Source organism: Callithrix jacchus, chromosome 8, assembly GCF_049354715.1.
Source record: "Callithrix jacchus isolate 240 chromosome 8, calJac240_pri, whole genome shotgun sequence".
Classification (NCBI taxonomy): Eukaryota; Metazoa; Chordata; class Mammalia; order Primates; family Cebidae; genus Callithrix; species Callithrix jacchus.
The window spans coordinates 103512553-103531253 of record NC_133509.1 but is presented as its reverse complement, the minus strand read 5'-3'; the positions used below and the strand labels follow the sequence as shown (position 1 = coordinate 103531253).

Sequence of the window (18701 nt, the reverse complement as noted above, 5' to 3'; positions counted from 1 at the left end):
CCAGTCCTCCTCCACTGCTAAAACAGACGTTGGGGGACAGCTGGGAAACCTGCAGCAATGAAGAATTACTAGACAATGGTCAGAGCTGACCGAAGCTTTAAAAGGCTGCCTTGTAGATGGCAAGTTTCCTGTCACCAAAGGCAACCAAATGTAAGTTCACTATCAGTCAGCAGGGAGAGTGGCAGGATTTCGCTGTAGCTTCCTGCAGAACTTAGTAGAAAGAAATACCTAACGGATGTTTTTTCCCTTCTGGATCTTTCTATAAAAATGTGTCCAGGGTATAGATGAAGCACCAGATAAGAGCTAACAATCTTGTGGTTAGCTGGACCCATGATTTGGTGCAAGTCACTCCTCATTGGTCAAATGAAGTCTGAGGCTCAAAGAAATGTGAGTTGTGGCCCCCATCCCTTTTCTTTCCCCATCCCTCTCCCTGGAACATTTTATGACCTCAGACAGTGGCTCAAAAATGGAGATGTTCCAAGTCTGACTCAGTCACCAGCCTTGGAATTAGGGTTGTCCTGAGGAGATGGGACAGACAGCGGGGAGCCTATCTGGTGGCTTTTGAAGAACCTGACCTGCTCCTGGTGCTCAAAACTCTCAGCTCCCACTCTGACTCCCAGGTCCTGAAATGCCAGCCTCACAGTCACTCCCTGGGGATTTGAATACACCCCTACCCACTCAGGGGTCCTGTAATCAAATGCAAATTAGGTCTTTATGCAACAAAAGGGTGGGAGGAGAGATTAGCTGACAACCCTGGGAGTGCCTGGCACAAGGCCCTGGGGACTGATGGCCCCCCATAGAGGGAGGTCAGGAAAGAAAGGAGAACAGAAAAGGGAGAGATCTCAGAAGGGGTCAGAGGCCTTGGGCAGCCCCCTACTTCATCCCCCAGTGGGCCCTGGGTGGGGGAGCTAATCCTGGGTCATCGGCCCTGGGCATTGTCTCAGCAGGGTCAGGACCCCCACCCTGTGCATCACTGACTACACTTCCGGCCTCCTCGCCTGTGATGCTCTGTGCTAAACAGCAATTCTCCAGGCCTGGGACCCAGAGACATCCACTCTGTCCCTCTCATTTCTCCAAGACCCCAAGAAGTCAGGACTCAATGCCAAGAGCAGGGCCTGATGGGGCATAGCTTGGAGAAGAGGCATGCACAGAGGGTGGAGAGCCATCTTGGAACCAACTCCTGCGGAGTAAATCAAATTGCCCTCCTCCCCAACAACCCGCTCTGCAATCCTTTCCAATCAGGGAGTCTAAAATTACCATATTTACAGCATCTGCAGCCAAGCCAAGCACTAAACAAGATGAATAGCGGTGACGCACAGGCCTGAGTGGGAGCCTGGGTAAGAAGCATGCAGCCGGCTGGGCAGGGCAGGGCTGGGCTGGGCTGGGCCCTTGGGGCGAGTGAGCCACAGAGGGAGAGTGAGGACAGTCCCGGGCAGGGGTCCTGATGGGTGAACTCACCCAGCACTAAGGGGAGGTACAAGGGGGTGGTGGGTGAAGACGCCTTGGTATCTCAGCCTTCTGGAAAAAGAAGAGAGGAGGCATAACAGAAGGAGAACATGAGAATATGCTGCTGACTTCCTCCTCTGCCTCCCTCTCCTTAAACTCTCTAGGAGGAACCCACTGAGGCCTCCAAGACAGGATGCCTTCCATGGAGTTCCTTGTGTGTATGTGGGGTGGGGGACTTCCAGCAGGGTTTTGCTCTGAATTCTTCCAGTGGGGACACCCATGCATGCCTTGTGAGTTCTCTTCCCAAGCAGCCTTTTCCAAGGGCGCTCTGTCAACCTACACAGACCAGTGACTTCATTCCTAAAAAGGGCCTGCAGGTCTGGGTGCTTTCATTCTGGAGGAGACTGAGGCCAGGAATGACGGGGAATGTTCTGCTTCAGGGTGTCCCAACACTTTTTGTCCCACCCTGGCTGTTCTCTCCCTGGGAGGAAAAACGCCCAGGAAAAGAGGCTGGTGACTCATGACCTGCTCACTTGCACTTGGAGTTTCAGAGCTAGGAGGGAATTATAGACAACAGAGAGAGGGAAAGAGACAGGGCCAAGGAACGGGGCTTGCGGAGTCTAAGGCCAGTGCTGTGACTCCTGCCCTGGTGGTTCACCATAGATTCTGTGATGCTCCCGGGTGCTGAGGAGTGAGCAGGGCTCCTGGACCCCAACACTCATTCCTTCAGCCACAGCATCTCCACTTTGAGCCGTTTTGGGGACTGGGCTTCTCTTTATGTTTTCATTTCATTTCCCCAAAATGTTCAGTGACTGAAGTAAAGTCACTGGCCTGTACGAGCCGACAGGAAGTGGAAGGTAACAGTGGGTGGCTGGAAGGAAGGCAGAATGAGGTATCTTTAGAAACAGCTGGAATGTAGCAGGGATGTCGAGAAAGGAGGTTAATCCCGACACAAGGTCACGATCAGCACTCACGTGTGAACCAGCCCCCAGAAGAAAACTTCTCCCCGAGAGATTGAGAGCCAGAAGCCACCTGCACTAATCCTGCTGGGACCTGAACCCAGACCCCAAAGTGTGGGCTGTTTGTTAAGCACTGATCTAATCCATGACAGCCATTTGTGGTAGGAGGTGAGGAGAGGCTAGATTTGCTGATGCTTGGAGCTGCATTAAAAAAATGTTTCCAAGCTGAGGACATCCTGAAATAGGCAGACCATTCAGCCCATGACTAATTCTGGCCTCACCCTCGGGGTGTCCTAGAAGGAGACAGTCCTGATAAACTACACGGAGGTGTTTCTGCTCTTCTTACTTTCCCAGAAATTTGCCAAGAGTTTGCCACTAACATTAATATGGTAAAAACTGAGTGGAGTTGGTCACCCGAGATAGCAGCTCCCACTCCCACTGACCTCTGTCCTGTCCTGAGTAGTGCCCATGCTATTCCATAGTAGCCAGAAGTCCTCCTCTCTTCCCCTCCCGCCTTTCAGAGCACACCTCTGCCTCCTCCCCTGGCTCCGCTTTCCCATCCTCAAACAGTATTCCTCCAGTTTTGGGCTTCTATTTTTAATTCCAACTCTAGCTGCTTTCCTTGAGTGACTTTACTCTTGGTTGGCTTCGTTTATCACCAAAAACCTGTGACCTTGGCCCTGGCCATCTTCCAGAACTGCCCACATATATTTCCAACTGTCTACTGGACATCTCTAGTTGAACATTCTATGGTTGTCTCAAGTCACACATGTCCAAGACTGATTTCATTGTCTATGCTCCCTTGCTTCCCATGACAAGTCCCTCTTCACCTGAAGGTTCCTACCCTATCTCCTCTCTGTCAATCACTGATATCACCAGCTACTCAGACATCCAGATGGAAGCCTCTAGGCCTTCCCTCTCCCTCACCAAGGCCTAACAATGTTAACTCTGATGAGTCCTCTAAATCTCTCCCCTTTCCATCTATTCCACTGTAGCCCCCAGTTAGGCTCTCAGTACCTCCCTGCTGCCACCAGTCCTTCCTCCAGAATCTCCCAGCCTTGGATGTCCCTCCGTTCTACAAACTGGAGACAACTGTCTAAACACAGATCTGATTACTCAGTAAGTAAAATATTCCCTGGTGATCCACTGTGGGCCCGACTTTGTGCCGAGAACTGGGAATACAGTGGTGGACATGACTAGTAGGGTCCCTGTCCTCATGGAACTCACAACAAGTTCAAAAACAGATACATGAATAAAATACTTCTAAGTTGCAGGGTAGGAAATAATGGGGTGGAGTGGCTATCTGTGCCACCCCTTGCAGAAAGACCTTCAGAGGCTCCTCATTACCTACAGAACAAAGTTCAGACTCAACTTGGGAAGCAAAAATCTTAGTATGGCCCAATTTATTCTTCAACTTCCTCTCCCACCCCTACCTTCTTCCCCGCAACCCCCTACTCTGTGTTCCATGTTCTATTCATCTTTGAATCCCTAGCCCTTCACTCTTGGCAAATAACAAGCAGATAATGAATACTTAGGGAAATCAATGCATGGACAAGTGGATGATGGCTAGGTGTCTACAGGCATGCCCTCTCCCGCTCCTTACATCTACTCTGGTGAAACTGCTTTACAACGGCCCCTTCCTTTGGGTCTCCAAAATGTTTCTCACACTGTTTCTGCCCCAGGTACTCATAATAATGTCTTTCCTGCTAGACAGTTAAGGCATTAAGAACAAGGGCAATATTGTTCCATTCTGAAAAAAAATGCCTGGCACACAGCAGGTGCCTGAAACATGCCAGTGCAGTTGACTGTGAAGAGTCTGAAGCAAGGGGAAGTGAGTGTTGTCTTTTTTTTTTTTAGACTGTTTCCTACAAATACTACAGTGGCCATCATATTTGGGTGGAAAAAAGAAGTATGAAGATATCCACCGCCAAGTGGGCAGACAGAGGCACACACCGGAACAGCCTCAAAGAGCCCAACTTTGTGTCTTTCCTTCTAACATAGTTTTGCACAAGCAAAAGAGGAGAATAATGAACCGGATATTAATAATGAACCATGGAATCTGGTGCTCAAAGATATACCCTTATCCATCTGAACGGAAACTCATCTGGATTAGGAGATGGTTCTAGGGCTAACCTTATTTCTTCACATGATCTGTGAAGAACCAACCCCATTCATCCTAGTGACAGAATATATATTTATTCCCAAGGACCTTAAGTGAAACCTAACTCCTTTGCTGCTCCCACATCCCATCCCTGGAACTCCTTCATCATTATTCTCTAAGTCCAGAATAATTGAACACAGGGGTCTGTTGGTTTTTGGCAAATGCATTCGGAGTCCCTGCCTTCTTTGGCAGGATGGGAGGAAGGTAGACAGGTACCCAACCATGAAAAAACTTCAATTAAAAAATCTGATTAAAGGTAAAAATAAAAATAAGAGGTAGATTTTGTAAATTTTTTTAGGCTTGGTGCCTGCTCTCAGAAAAGTACTGGGCACGTGCCAATCTTCCTGGCTCCGCTAGGTCATTGTTGACTCTCGAATTTCACACATGGTCACCTAGTCCTCCTTTCTTTTTCCAGTCTCACCAGAAAGCACCCCACCGCTGACCTGAGCATTTCATTAGTCCTATCTCTTTAGGGGCCATTTAAGATTTCTTGACAGCCTTATTTTATTCACTCTGGTTCAGTGTCGCCAACCCAATAATTCTCAGCCAAGCCTTCAAAGGAAATACGATCTGCTTGCTGCGTCAGATCACTTGGAAACAGACACGATTGGCTTGGAGTCACTCCATGCGGGGCTGTAAAATTGTTCTCTCCTAAGTGGGTTGGGTTAAGCCCAAGCTGAGACAAGAGATTTCCAAGGAATACAGAGCACAGGACTGTAGTAAGTGGTGGTGATTCAGTCAGTGGCCTTCTTGCTTCTGAGTCCGTATTAACCTTCCTCCAGCAGCAAGGATGCGTAGGCAGCCTTCGCAGTCAAACAAAACAGTGAGGTCTTCAACACCGGGCTTCATGAAACAGTTTACAAGAGTAGTGGGGATGCAGCCTTAGTGCAAATCTCTTTATTCTTGCCAAGTTCTAGTCTAAATGTTTGTGTTTCCAAGATAAATGAAGGTTAGTTAAATTGATTTCGAGACATGTATCCCATGCAAAGTTGGCAGGGTGTCCACACTTCCATTGGGCCAACTCCACCAAATACCATTGAAATTCCAATACACATTTGTCCGAAGGTCTTCTTGGACTTTCAGATGGGGTTAATTTATTCTTTAACTTAATTTTTCAATGTGTCGTTTTTGTTCTAATTACCTGAGAGGCTGTCTGGTGTAACAAAAAGAGTCCTAGATTAGGAATCAGAACTCCCAGTTACATCATTCATAGGGCAAGCCATTTAATGTGCCTCAGCTGCCTTAGCTACAAAATAGGAATTGTGCTACTTGCTTTAAAACCATAAAGCATCATACAAATGTAGGGAACAGCTAGCCCCAGCAGTGGTTGTGTGGTTGAAAAGGAAGTGATTCTCCTGGTCCCATTGAAGCTGTGGGCCAAATCAGTGTGGCAAGAATATGAACATGGGTGGTCAGGTGAGCAGGACACTGACTGCCCTTTTAGAGGACCTAGTTCCAACTCAAGACAAATCCTTCCATCTCATTAATTTGTATTCTTATATAATCTTTTGTTTTAAATAAATTTTAGAAGTACCCAACAGAAGAATTTTTCATCGTTTTTTCCACCAGGAACATAACGATAATTCTTGATATTCAACAATATTCCTTTATTGAATCACTTCTAGTCCCAGATTTCTAGCTTCTAGGGAATAGGAATAAAAATGTTTGACCTCAAAGAATTTAGTCTTTTGGCAAGATGTGCTTGTAAACAGATAATCATGAAGTAAAGCTAGGATGGCAGTAGTAAGAGAGTGACAGGTTCTCTAAGGCAGGGGTTGGTAAACTACACCCCAAAGGCCAAATCCAGTCCACTACCTATTTTTGTAAAGAAATTTTTTTAGAACACAACCATGTTTATTTGTTTACATATCACCGATGGCTGTTTTTCCACTCTAGTGATGAAACTGAGTCGCTGGCAGAGATAATAGGCTTCCAAAGCTTGAGATAGCTTCTATCTAGCCTTTTACAGAAAGTTTGCTGACCTCTGTTCTGAAGGAATCAGGAATCTTACAAAGATTTAACCTGCGTTAGAGAATGGGAGAAGGGCATTCCAGCTGGCTGGAACAGTAAACACAAGGGAATGGAGTTATTAAAAAACATTTCGGGCGGGCGGCGCGGCAATGGCGGCTGGCGGCAGGGATCCGCGGGCTGGCGACATAGAGGAGGACGCCTCACGGCTCATCTTTCCTAAAGAGTTTGAAACAGCTGAGACACTTCTAAATTCAGAAGTTCATATGCTTCTGGAACATCGAAAGCAGCAGAATGAGAGCGCAGAGGATGAACAAGAACTCTCAGAAGTCTTCATGAAAACATTAAACTACGCAGCCCGTTTCAGTCGTTTCAAAAATAGACCATTGCCAGTGTTCGTAGCTTGCTACTCCAGAAAAAGCTTCATAAGTTTGAGTTGGCCTGTTTGGCCAACCTTCGCCCAGAGACTGCTGAGGAGTCCAAGGCTCTAATCCCAAGCTTGGAGGGGCGGTTTGAAGATGAGGAGCTGCAGCAGATTCTTGACGATATCCAGACGAAGCGCAGCTTTCAGTAGCAACCTCCAAACATACTGCTTCTCAGAGAAACCATGTCCCCAGGCGTAACACCACCTTCCCAGGGGCTGGGGCTCACTTGCACAGACGTTCTACTGCAGAAGACAGTTGAAAATCCCTTTGGAGAAAACAGCCCAGCTTGGCATTGCGTTAGGTTGCTGTTTGAAATAACTCATAGGTCCAGGTGACAGGTAATCTTGGAGCAGCCTTGTGCAGTGGCTGCTAGTGGCTTTCCTGAACGTGCCTCTGGGAAGTGTGAGGTGGGTGTGTCATATAAGCCACACTGTTGACTACCTCATTCATGGTTTTGGCCTCCACATCATCTTTTCTTAATATTTCACTTTTTTTTTTTTTTTGAGACAGTCTTACTCTGTCGCTGGGTGCCAGGCTGGAGTGCAGTGGCACAATCTCAGCTCACTGCAACCTCCACCTCCCGGGTTCAAGCAATTCTCTTGCCTCAGCCTCCCAAGTAGCTGGGACTACAGGTGCACACCACCACACCCAGCTAATTTTTGTATTTTTAGTAAGATGGGGTTTCACCATGTTGGCCAGGATGGTCTCGATCTCTTGAACTCGTGATCCGCCTGCCTTGGCCTCCCAAAGTGCTGGGATTACAGGCTTGAGCCACCGCACCTCGCCAGTATTTCAAATTTTAATTTCAGTACGTTTATACTTTTAAAAATTAGACCAGAACATGGTAGACTTTATAGAGAAAGACCTGTTTTACATAGATGCCAAAGGAATAACTAAACCGCTGTTATTGTTTGAAATGCCTGTTTTTGTCTTAATGGAGTTAGGGCCTTAACTCTTGCCCAGGCTAGAGGAGTGCAGTGGTACAGTCGCAGCTCACTGCAGCCTTGACCCCCCCGCCTCAGCCTCCCAAATAGCTGGGGCCACAGGTGTGTACCACCTTAAAGGATGAGAGTGTCCATAACAGAACACCTTGGTATTATTGTGCCTAACCTGGGGGACAGGGAAGAAGCCTGCCATGGGAAGTGTTTACACTTAGGGACAACTGTGCTAGGTATCGTGGAGCCCATAGCCTTGAGCGAGATGGCTACTTTGCCTTTTTTCTTGAACTGTCTTGCATAATGTGGATTTGCGGCAAGTGGTCTTGAAGGACTCATTTAGTCACCCTCAAATTAAGATTCTACTTCATCTTCCTTGGGCCTGCACCTCAAAGATGACAAAGAACAGAAGAACAGTGGTCGTGCCAAAGAGGGCTGCAGCCAGGTGTACGCTATTCACTCCAACCTATTTGCTGCATGAACTATGCCCATTGTGTGCCCAATGACAAGGCTTTTAAGAAATATATCATTTGACATGTAGAGGCTGCAGCAGTGAGCAATGTTTCTGAAGCGGGCGTCCTTGACGCCTGTGTACTTCATAGGCTGGATGTGAGACTACACTACTGTGTGAGTTGTGCCATTCACAGCATGGTAGTCAGGAATCGAGCTCATGAAGCCCGCAAGGACCAAACACCTCCACCAATGTAGACCTGTGGGTGCTGCCCCATGACCCCCACCAAAGCCCATATAAGGACCAGAGTTCTTAAGGACTGAAGAAAAACTATTCTTTGGAGAAAAATAAAATTGCAATTGTACTTAAAAAAGTTTTTACTTCATAGGCCAGGCTTGAAGTTCTGAACACTTTGAAGTCTCCAATCTAAGCCTCTGGCTTGCTACTTAGCAATAGGTGTTCTATGATGGGCTGATTTGGAAGGAGGGAGTCAGCTACTCTTGAGCCACTTCAATGAAGTCACTTGATCTCAGTCTGGGGGGAAACACTTTAATAGCTAAACATTCTAGCTTTGATTTTTTCTGAAGGAAATACACCTCTTGAATTCTGGGGTTTTTCTTTGGGGCATTTGCTTGACTGTATACGAACTTGTGATCCAAGGAAAAAGGAGAAAGAATAGTGTTGGCTTTTATAGTCAGCATAGTTTTATGTTTGCTACTAGATAAGGAAAAAATAAAAAATTCTTATTTTTATAAAAAAAAAAATTTCATGATTAAAAAGCAATGGGAAGTCTCACTGGTATAAGACAGGGAGCAATGGGAGATGAGGCTGGAGAGATGGGCTGAGTTTGGGTGGAGAAAGACCCTGTAAGTCAAGGCTAATGGGTTTGAAATTCATCCTGTAGACCTTTGGTCTCCAAATGGGATGCATGCCCCAGAGTTCCGCAAGATGATCCACTAGAATTTAGTAGTCAGGAAGTACTAGAATTTTAACTTCTTTTTTTCTAGGAAATAAAAAACATGGTCTTCTAATATTTGACATAAATATTGACAATGGGGTCCTCATATCCATTGTCATGGTCATGAATTGTTCATGAGATATCCTGTGGCAAGATGAAGACCTGCACATTGCAGAGTGGGCAAATGGTGTCCTCAGTCCTCACTCCCCTGGGGTTTTCAATGACATAGGAATCACTACAGCTTGCATGTCCCTGACTCATTGGATTATGGATATTATCAAATTTAATGTAACATACACAAAATGGACAAGAAGATTAAAATATTCCCACATGGAAACAATGGATCAAAGATGATATTAGTAGCATAAGCACAAGCATATAGTAAGAATGATAGCATCGACACTGCTCTTAGAACAAGTTTTCTTCAGCCATATTACAAGGTGAAGACAATGACCAAATATTTGCCTGTAACAAGAAGTCAAGCCAAAACAATTAGAAATTTTCATAAAAACTATTAGATATAAGGAGTTACATCATTTGTGGTGGCTCTCCCCTGACATATTTATTGTGCTTTGAGATATTAGCTAATGACAGTATGAAGCCACCAAAATTGACAAGACTTTTTTTTTTTTTTTTTGAGATGGAATTTCGCTCTTGTTACCCAGGCTGGAGTGCAATGGCGCCATCTCGGCTCACCGCAACCTCTGCCTCCTGGGTTCAGGCAATTCTCCTGCCTCAGCCTCCTGAGTAGCTGGGATTACAGGCACGTGCCACCATGCCCAGCTAATTTTTTGTATTTTCGTAGAGATGGGGTTTCACCATGTTGACCAGGATGGTCTCAATCTCTTGACCTAGCGATCCACCCGCCTCGGCCTCCCAAAATGCTGGGGTTACAGGCTTGAGCCACCATGCCCGGCCGACAGGACATTTTAAGCTATTGCTTACTTCATCTTTATCTCAGCCTTTAAAAAATTAATTTTGTGTCTGTTTTATAACATACATATTAGTAAAGTAATACATGTGTATAATTTAAAACGAAATATATGTATATTGGAAGTACTGATTCAAAGTTTTTTACTGATAAGGTGTTAAATCAAAGTTTGGGAACCACTTCTATACAAAATAGAGGACCAATGGGGATCTCAATAAAAGATGAGATGAGGTTTGTTTATCTCACAGGCTGCCACGTAAAAGATAGACTCTTGCAGGGTGGCCACTTAAAGCCATTTTTAAGTGCCTGAAGATCTTGAAAAAAAAGTTGTAAATACTAAGAGCTGTTATTGCAAATTCCACTTTGCCAGCTCTTTCTTTTTTAAGAAATGAATGGCTTCTTCAGGCTCACACAAGGCCCCAAAGGATGGCACAGACAATACAGCTTTGCTACAAGCAGTTAGTTGGGTGACATGGGCAAATTTCAGGGATGAGGAAACATACCCAAGGAATACCGCATGCCATCTAGACTCAACTTTCCTCTCTGACCTGCATGAGTTTCCAAGGCAAAGGGGTCTTCAATCACGAGGGCTATGGCCACTGTTTAAGCCAGAGGGGCCATTCCTCCTCCTGACAGGCATGATTAATTGATTCTGACACACAGACACACTCTGTGAGGACTGTGCATATAAGATGTGGCTTCTGGGAAGGACTACAACATTTCTCCTCTGGAAAGGGGCCAGGTAGGCCATTAGGCTGTTATAGCCAGTTCTCCTTAGTCACCTATTCTTTGCCACAAAGAACTCAGTTGTCAGATTTGAAGAACTTAACCAATATCCTGTCAAATCTTCAAGAAAAGAGGAGCCTGACCTGAGCGAAGCAGAGAAAGGATCTGCAGCCTCTCCCTGGGGATGTAGCTCGGGCAGTCCCAGGAAGGTACCAGCACTGGTCTAGAGCCGAAACCTACACAGACAGCTTCTTTGGGAACTGTCTGGGTAGGTTTAGGAAACATCACAGATGGCTTCTTTCTCTGTGCTCCATGAACAAGGGCATACCTATTCTTTTCTGCCTGTCTTCTTCAAGAACTTGAAGGGGAAAAGTGAAAACAAAAACACATGACAGCAACAACCACCACATTTTATGGTCCAAGATGTAGTACAGTGTGGGTGAAAAAAGCATGTCCTGCCTGTTTTTGCAAATGTCACATCATCTGGCCCTACTCTTCAGCTCAACCTTCTTCCCCACATGGAGTCTTCATTACAATCAAGTCTGTTTCCTTCTCTCCAGCACACCATCCAAGTCCATTGTTTGATCTTTGTTGAAATTATACTCAACCTTGGGGCCCTCACAAGCTGTCATTTCTTCACAAAGTGTCCCTCACTACCCCAAACCCACCCTCTCTCTCATCTGGTTGGCTAGAGAGAGTCACATCCAATTAGGGTCCCCTTGTGTGTTTCTCTAATTGTTTCCAATCTCCCCAGCTGCCTTTCCTTGGGTTGGGGGTGTCATTATATATTTGCATAGCACCTAGAACATGCTAAGCCCAGTTTTGCAAATACTTATTGTTTGACAATCCCACTAGTAGCAATAAATAAGTCATTTCCACATGAAGAGTCAGATCTTGGGAGGGTGGCAGGTAAGTCAAATTGAATAAGGGAGGGCTGAATAAGTCATATGTAATGACTTTCATGGTTCATGTAAGTGGAGCTTATCTCAAATGTCAAGGATTTCTAGCTAGAAGAGGTCTAATGGTCCGACAGTGTTGTGGTGTGGTCTGCAGTACAGTCCTAGGCTCTTGAGCCTTGAACAGAGTGCAAGGAACACAGATGAGCCTATGTTTGCCTCAAGCAGATCATTTGAATTCTCTAGATCCTGTATTTTTTTTTAAGGAGCAGGGTAGATTCCCTCATGTCCTGGAGGCATCTGGAAAGGGCTGAGCATGGGCAGCTCTGTCTAGTGGCTTCTCTCTGTCCCTCTGTTGCTTTGGGACAGCTGCTCACAGTGGATGCCAGCACAGACATGCTCTTCCAAAGACACATCCTGCCAGGATGACAGGCCCTAAAGGAGACACTGACACAGAAGAGAATCCTAACACTCTCTTACCGCATCAGTAAAGAACAGCAAACAGGAGCCAACAGCAGCCTGAAGGATGCTGCCCATGAGAGGCCATAGTTTAGCATCCTTTCACCCACAGGAGGAAGAAAAGTCCCTCCTTTCTCACCCCTTCCCCAAAATTAAAACAATGAAAATCAGCTCTCATTATCCCGATAATTAAGTCCCATTCAGCCAGCTGACAGCGGCCAAAGAATGATTTTTCTGTGCAGCACTGTGTGGCTGCCCTCCATGGCCTCATTCATGGGCCACTGTGTGCATTTAATCACCCTTAGCTGGGCCGAGCTAATGAAATGCTGGGGCCTTGCCCTGCCCTGACCCTGCTGCTATTTCTATCTGAGCTCAGCACGTCCTTTGCTTGACAGTTGCAACCGAACAAGCAGATTTTTCTCTCCCATCTATGGAGTGTAAAGAGCCTATTTTGGCAGCCTGTGGGGCAGGAAACCCCTCTGGAAACGCAGTGAATGCCCCTGGAGGTTAATGTGCAAAGCTGTTTTCCAGACTGAGAGGCGGGCGGAGGAGGGGTAGAGGGCTGGCGACTTGGAGGCAAGGAGGCTGTGGCTGGGGGCTTTTCTGGGGCAGAAGGGGAAGATGAACCTGGAAGAAGTATGGGGCCATGAGGTGAGGCTGACTGAGCCATCCTGTCACAAACCTGAACAAAAGCTCTTTGTCAGTTATCAAAAATCTCCCTCCCTCACTGGGGTCAAAGTGAGAAAATCCATTGCACTGGGTTTCCAGTTCGCATGGCATAGAGAAAGGGGGGATCCCTGCGGAGAGAGACTGCTCTCTTGAAGTTCCTAGCTGTTGTTTTAATGATTTCCCAAGATTCAGAAGTTAGGGACTAAGATAGCAAAATCATAGGCATTTATCCATACTAAAATGTAAGGATTTTCACTTAGCTAATGGGAAAAAAAAACCTTTCTTTGAGGAAAGTCGTAGAAAAGACGCAAAAACAATGTGTTAAATGGGATGGCATGGTGGCTTTATATAGAAAGGACATAGCTAAAGAAGGACTCAAATCAGGGGTGACAAACTCAAATGCCCTCAGGGGCCAGAGAGATCAGAGGTCACCGAAATGAGAGAAGGGAGACAGGTGGGAACTGTGGCCAATTAGAAAATGCTGGTCCAGCCCCATCCAGGGCAGGCTGATTCTGCTCAGCCCTAGCTCTTTTTTGCCATACAAGTAGGCAGGCCCACGATTTTCTGTACTTTTAAAAAAGAGACATCAGAAATCTCTATTCTTATACAAAATCTCTCAATTGTTGATGTTAGAAACTAATTTGAGATGTAAAAAAGAAAAGCAGCGTACTAGCCAAACAAACCATGTGTTGGCGTACTGCAAACCTACCCCCAATGTTTGCAGGGCCTGGGGCAGGAGGAGAAATGGTGGCCCCCATATCATGTGTCTAAATATTTAAAAGGTATAAATCAAGCCTGCCAACTGTTAAACCAAATATATTCTGTCTGCCTACAATGACAAAATATGCCTTCCTAAAGACTTGGAAGCCAGGTGTGAGAACTCAGAGTTCTGGGACACCTTGGAGTTGCACACAGACATAAGGCAACAGAGAAGAGCTGGCTCCTGGCCCCCAGCCCTCCCCTTCCCACCCCAGCTCCAGCCTGCACACCTGTGGGAGTCAAGCTCTGTCTAACCCCCAACACCTCAAACAGCCCCCCCTTCGCTGCCCCCCTGACTTAATGCTACTCACATCAAAGGTACAGACTGCCCGTAGGAGGCCAGATTCAAATGGATTTGGGGACATTTGACAGGACTCTGGGGATCTGGGACCCAGAATGTGAGGTGTCTTGGCATTTTGGCCCATGGGACTGGAAAGAGCCAGAGTTAGGCTCTTTAAAGTGTGGGGTCCAAGTTAGGGTCCCCTCCTAGCAAGACCTAAGTGTGTTACTGGCCCCAGTTTGAGATCACTGACTTAAATAATCAAACACCCAGAAATGAAGACGTCTTGATGCTTAGCCTGGTTTGTTGACCAATTAGCTACATGACCTTGGGTAAATCGTAATCATTTCACGAACCAGTTTCTACACAAATGGAGATAAAATATCTCTTCTAACCAACTCATTTGAAAACTAAAATGAGATTACACATGAAAATATTTTGGAGTAATAATTAAATAAAGAAATTAAAAGGCTGATTAAGAAAAAGACTGCCACAGACACAAATTTTATCGAAGGGAGCATATATGTGAAGGTCTCACTCAAAATATCCTATTAAGAGTCTTTTTAATCTCAAGATATGGGCTAAGTCTAGAAGAACTAAAATGATAGTACTTTTCATTAAGGGTTTTTTCTCTTTATTAACAGTCCCTTAGGATGGGTCTCCTATCACATTAATCTTCAAAGAATATTGCAGAGGTAAATAAAAACAAAAGTAAAACCTGTTTCAGTAATTCATGGCTCCTTTTTAAGAGCAACCCCCTTTAACCATCATTAAGGTAGTATCTCTGTTTAGGGACATGTGCTGTTATTGTGACAGTCATTCTAAAAATGTTGGGTGCCATTTATTTTATTTTCTTTTTTTTGAGAAAGCATTTCAGTCTGTCACCCAGGCTGGAGTGCAGTGGTACAGTCACGGCTTACTGCGGCTGCTACCTCCCAGGTTCAAGTGATCCTCCTACCTCGGCCGCCTGAGTAGCAGGGACACAGATGCTCACCACCACACCCAGCTAATTTTTTCAATTTATTTTTGTAGAGACAGCATCTCTGTTTTCAGGCTGGTCCTAAATTCCTGGGCTCCAGTGATCCTTCCACCTTGGCCTCCCAAAGTGCTGGGATTATAGGCATAAGCCAGTTGTGGTTGACCTTGCAACTGGCTGGGTCTCAATTTTTAATGAAATAAAACCAATATGAAAAATAGCAAAAGGGAAAAAAGACTACTTAAAAGAGTAATGAAATACTATAGAAATTCCACAAGGATCTAAATCAATAAAAAGACCAAATTTTATTTTTAAAGACTTACGGAAAATTAACTTTAAGCCATAGAGTAGACAAAACTTTACAAAGGATAACTTCAGCTACCAGGAAACATGTATGTGACAGTAAATTTAAGAGTTCTTTCCAAAGAAATACAGTTTGATATAGATATCATGCAAAAGCATGACTGGCCTCGTACTGAAAGATATCCTTCCATTAAGACCAATCTAGGGCTCTGAAAGTACAGCTGGAGAAGAAATACAGTTCTATATAGTCTTTGTTTTAAAAAAATGCAGTCAGCTTTCTCAGGTTGAGATGTTTTCTATATTCTGAAACACCCAGGGAGGGTTGGAAATAGCAGCTGTCAGAATGCCTAGCACTCAGCTCCCTTTCCGAATAACAATCGAATTTCCTGTTGGGGGATTTTCTCTCCCCAGTAGAATACAGTCTGTGGATATTGCTGGCAATCAGGAGGTTTTTAATCCAAGTTGGGCCAATCAGATATTCCCTTCAATGGAAAGTGAATTTTGAACAGAGGGACAAAGAGAATGGAGATGTCAGAAGTTTCATCCCATCCAAGTGGAGCGTTCTAACTAGACCGGTGGGACTCTTGGACCCTTGTGGTTCCTGCTTCTTAGTTTCTGGAATTTGCCTGCTTCTTACCCATTTCTAAGACTGGTTCTTCAGCCTTCCCTTAATTCTGTGGGACCCCCTTTTTCCTTTCTTCAATCTCTGGCTTATGTTAGCTAGAGGGATTTCTGTTGCATGCACCCTAAGAACCTTAGCACAGAAAATAGCACCAGTGCACTGTGGTCCTGATCTCTGTCCAAATCACCAAGTGCTCCTGGAGGCCTTTTGTGTGCCTGACCCTAGCGAGCATGTGTCTCACTGAGGAAAATGAGAGGCTTCACACAGAAATAGTGGTACTGTCCCAGGCATCCTCCATCCAGTTATACATGTTTGTCTTTTTCCTTGGTTTTCCTGAAATGTTGGAATGTTCCTTTACTTTTCCACTTGATAGTATGAGCTGTTCATAAAACAGCCAGCAGAATCCTAGCACTTTGAAGGGCGCTCCCAGAATGACTTTGTAGTTGGAATGCATATGACAGTGAGTCAGCTTGGTGCTCCTAAGGCCTCCTGTAAGATGGATGTGTCAATATCACATGCTTTGAAATTAGGTCCCAATGCACCTGGCTGCCTTTAAGAGAAGTCAGTGGAAAAGACTGACGATTTGCCAGGTGTCAGGATGGGGATACGCAGGAACTAAAAATAACAAAGAAGAGCAATATGCAGGGTGGAGGGGGGGAATAAAAAAATCTGGGAACTGATAGTAGAAAGTGCCCGGGTCACAATCACAGTAAGATATAAACAAGGGTATAGGACATTAGAGGCAGCAAATGCCCTAAGCTAGCTTTTAGATTAACTTTTGAAATCAGAAATATTATAAACAATTATATTTATTGTTTAACTTTCACTCACTGCTAGAGGTCAAACCTCTTTGGTCTTTTGCCATTACCTGGGCTTCTACCTTGAGATTGTTCTGTACATCCACGAACCATAGGAAGGTGGGGTAATTTGGAATTTAAGAATACAGAGGCTGTAGAACCAAACCACAGCTGGAATATGTTTGAACTTTAGCTCTACAACTTGTTAGTCCTATGGACTTAGGCAAGCTATTTAACCTTCCTGTGCCTCAATGTTCTCATCTATAAAATGGGGGCAGTGATAATGCATATAAAGAACTTAGTAGTAACCTTGGCACATTAGTGCTCTATAAGTATTAGCTACTATTAATCAATTGAAAAATATGTATTGAACAGCCACAATGTTCCAGGCACTGTTTTAGTCCTTGGGATGGATCAATGAACAAAATAGGCAAAGACCTCTACCCTTGTGGAATTTACAATCTGGTGGGGGTGGCAGTGGGAAGACAGATGACAAAGTAACTTGATAGTGTTAGTAATATCTGACCCAATATCCACCCACTCCACTCAGCTTTCTGGAAATCCTCTAAATCTTTACCTTCTTCTTTGACCATTCTGTTCATCTTCGTGCCTTCACTGAAGATGTGGTTTTCCCCATAGCACCCAAAAGTGTGGTTGCTTTTTTATCTCACTGTCCCATATCCCACAGCCTGTAGATAGGACAATGGGCTTCCTTTCTTTCCGCTGCTACTTCCAAACCCTTTCTCCTCTAAAAAACATAGCCATTTGGATGCTCATTCCTTCACATTATCTAACTCTTCTCCCACTGAATTGCTGTCATCAACAACCTATTATTCATTTATTAAACACTTGAGCATGTAACTCTTCTGTTTCAATCCTATTTTTGCCATCGTTCTTGGGGACTTAAATATCCTTGGTCTCTGAGTTCCTTGACCTTCTCACTTCCAATGATCTATTCTTCCACTTTCTTCAGCTATGTTAAAATGGCCATAGCCTAGCCTTGTCATCACCACCTTTCAAGTTGAGATTTCAACTGTCATATGCTGACCACCATTTTCACCCTTCCAGCCAACCTTCTGTAGTATTTCTACTCTAGTAATTTTTTTGACATCAACAATCAATTAAGCTCACTTGCTTGTCTGTTTTTATTGTTTGTTTTACTTTGCTTTGTTTTGTTCTATTTATCACCTCCTCTCATGTCCTTGTTTTCCCTTTACCCGTGATCAATTCCACGGTCCACTATTATCACCTTTGCCCCTCTGTCCTCATGCCAAACTCTCCAAGAAAAATCTTCAAATCTGGTTAAACCCAACTGTTGGCTTAGGCTGAAATAGTCCTGAGGCAATTTAAGGTTAATAGTGAAAGTAATTCCACTGAGTTGACTGATTACACACTTTAAATCCATGACTGCAGTCCTCAAATGAGTACTCAACATTGCTCAGAAATGCTGTGTTTTTTTCCCTAGTAAGTTTATTTTAACTTTTCTAAGGTCACTGTTTATCTCTTCTCCCCTCAGACCTCCAATGATCATCCCTTCTCAACTTATGATCTCAATTCATGTCTTACTGAGAAAAACAGAAATAATCAGACAGAAACTCTCTCATCCCTCCACTGCAACATCTTTAAAACTATTGGCATAGGAATTGTCTTCCTTCCCATTGCAATGGAAGAAGTAGCTCTCTTCCTCCTAAAGGCAAACACCTCTACTTGTGCTTTGGATCCCATCCTCTCTCGATGTCTCAGGACTTATTCCTAAGGTCATCCACCTCTCTTTTCTGCACAATCAACTTCTTTCACTCTACTGAATTATTCTCAACAGCAAACAAAGTGCTCAGGAACCTCCCATCTTTTAAAATCTACTTTGATACATTCCCCTCCGCCTACAATCTCAGTCTCTGTCTCCCTTCCAATTAGTTTTACCTAGTGCCTATAGAATGCTGTTAACTTTTGTATATTGATGTTGTATTCAGCAAAATCAAT

General features: G+C 44.6%; 1 pseudogene across 1 annotated transcript; it reads left to right on the top strand.

Moving 5' to 3' along the window:
• Positions 1–1367: 1367 nt before the first annotated feature.
• On the top strand, positions 1368–7303 carry LOC128928830 (DNA-directed RNA polymerase II subunit RPB4 pseudogene; annotated as a pseudogene). The gene has a single exon (XR_013521292.1). The product of XR_013521292.1 is annotated as a DNA-directed RNA polymerase II subunit RPB4 pseudogene (transcript).
• Positions 7304–18701: the final 11398 nt, after the last annotated feature.